Source organism: Somniosus microcephalus, chromosome 3 (genome assembly GCF_052327205.1).
Source record: "Somniosus microcephalus isolate GS21.2 chromosome 3, FLI_Smic_1.0, whole genome shotgun sequence".
Classification (NCBI taxonomy): Eukaryota; Metazoa; Chordata; class Chondrichthyes; order Squaliformes; family Somniosidae; genus Somniosus; species Somniosus microcephalus.
This window is the reverse complement of record NC_140989.1, coordinates 75,259,910-75,262,441: the sequence shown is the minus strand read 5'-3', so window position 1 is coordinate 75,262,441 and position 2,532 is coordinate 75,259,910. Positions and strand designations below refer to the sequence as shown.

Below are 2,532 nucleotides of genomic sequence, written 5' to 3'. Positions count from 1 at the left end.
GGATGCAGTGCAGGAAAAAGTTTAATGATCTGACACAAGTTATCAAGGTGAGTTCAATCTTCAAATGGCATATTCTACCAACTGCCCCGCTAACCCCATCACCCACCTACCAACAATCTCTATCAATCAGTACTCAACCCTAAAATTCATATGGTTTACCTCACCCTCACACACTTAGCACTGTTGCAAGCCTCGCACGTGCAACTCACAGCTCACACACACTGGCAGCTATTCATGCATGACAGCCACATCACCCAAACATATTGCAGAACACTCACTGATGCTGACACACAGAAGAGAAGATGGTATATAACAGCAAGCAGCAGCAAAAAACTGGAGGAGGACAAGCGTGCCTGCATGTTTTAACTCCCATGGAGGCAACAGTGCTAGCCATCATAGGAGGGTGCATTGCTAAGGACGTGGCCACTGGGGGCACTGGAGGGATCGATGATGTTGGTACATACATACCTAATCCTCATTCTCTCTTCCCACTTCTCCCTGATCCCACAATCTCTTCTGACTCACAAACTGCAGGTGGTATAAGCATGCACTTCTTATTTACTCCTCTCCCCTCACCACAAGATACCCAAGAACTAGAACCTTCCCAGTCAGAGGAAGAAGATAATGGTGATGAAGAGACACTGTCAGTCGATCTTTTACTAGTACCTGCCAACTCAGAGACTGACACTGCATGCACTTCAGAGGATAGGATAGAGGAAAGATCTGCACATGGAGAGACACTGGGCACAAGTGTGCAGGAGCCAAGGTAGGGGGGAAAGGATTGCGCAGGTGCCAGTTTGCCAGAGGACAAGGTCGCACACTAGTTCTGCGGAGTCAGATGACGACTTTGATGGGCCAGGCTACAGAAGAAGGCTGATGGGTGCACACAATCAAATGCTTGGTGCACTGGAACGCCTGCCAGAAAGCCTGCGCACAATGTCAAGGAGCATGGAGGAGTTCACTTCCAACTTAGCACAGGGCTTTGTGCAGGGCTCAGAGCCCATCCTTTCCAACATGGAATGGGTGGTCACCTCCATCAGCACACCCGTGGAACCCAGCATGATGCAGCATCTTATGACCGATGTCACAGCTTCCATTACAGCACAAACAGCTTCCATCAAAGCTCAGCTTGCTGCCATCATGGTGCTGGATACCACTGTTAAAAGAGGCTTCAAGGACATCACAGCAGTTCAGCAATTTGTTCTCCAACAGATCACCAGGATTGCTGAGGCGCCACCTCTGGAGAGTGGCAGTGGCTCCAGGAAACAGGAACCTGCTGTCCTCTCTCAGGATGACAGCATTCCTGCACCTGCCCCTGCCACTTCGGCAGTGCCCTTGCTGTTGCCTGTCAGCCAGCCAGGCCAGACTGCTGCAGCCCAGGCTGAGATGGTGCAGTCTGAAGCTGGGCCCTCTAGGCCCATAGCTGCTTGAGGTCGTCCTCCAAGACTATCTACAATCTCCTCAATTGAAGGTCAGCAGCCTTCCACCTCCCATGCTGCAGCCACTGGGGAAGTCCCTTGTAGGAGCACTTGGAAAAGTAAAGGCACATGGAAGACAGGCATTAAGGGAATGCACAAGGATAATTAGTTTCAATTTGTATGCATTATTTAATGATTGAATTGATAAATTTGGATTTGAATTGCATTTGGTGGTGGTTTTCATTTCTGTTGTGAACTGAGGGAGGAATCAATAAGTGTTGTCAGAAAGAGGACAATGTGATGGTCAGTGAGAGAGGAAAGGTAAGGAGTGTGGGACTGTTGGCGAATGTGGAGGTGTAGTTGAGGTTACTGGTATCGCTAATGAATAATCTGATCACGTAGGGCTTTGGCAGAAGGGGTCTGTCTAATTTGTAGCCTCCCTTCCTCTTCCTCGACTTACTCTTGCACTTCCTCCTCCTCTTCCTTGTGCTCCTGCGTCTCAGCTTCTCATCTGATAGGTGGTGGCAAGGGATATTCTCTCATAATGGTTGTGATGAAATATATGTCTTCATCAGCCCCTGTGTTTTACCTGCATTGTATTGTGTGTACCGCCCCCTTTTCCCCTATTGTGTGTATTGGCTCCGCCCCTGTCTTTTGTCATATAAAGGTCTCAAGAGCTGTATGAGTCATTCTGCCAGACGAATCCGATGTGGAATGGCGTGCAATGTTCTTAGCGATTAAAAGCCTTCAGTTGAATCCTTTAACTTCTTGTCTTTGAGTTATTGATGGCACATCAATTTTAATCGCTAAAACACCAAGATGGATCGACTACTGAAACCAGAGCGCTTGGATCTGGACCCCCATGCCACAGACGCAGCCACACAGTTCGGACACTGGTTCCAATGCTTCGAATTTTTCATCGAAACCTCAGCCACCGCCATAGCAGCCGCGACCGCCACCGGAGACGTGAAACTGGGAATCCTGCGAAACCGGGTGAGTCATCGGGTCTCCCCTCTCATCCGAGATGCCACCAGCTACGAGGATGCCTGCACCATTCTGAAGGCCCACTACGTGCGGCCAATAAACGAGGTGTGCTCCAGGCATCTTCTGACTA

The 2,532-nt window shown here is 49.3% G+C and overlaps 1 pseudogene; it reads left to right on the top strand.

The window, feature by feature from the left end:
* The first annotated feature begins 729 nt into the window (after positions 1-729).
* Positions 730-1,587, top strand: LOC147121145 (uncharacterized; annotated as a pseudogene).
* Positions 1,588-2,532: the final 945 nt, after the last annotated feature.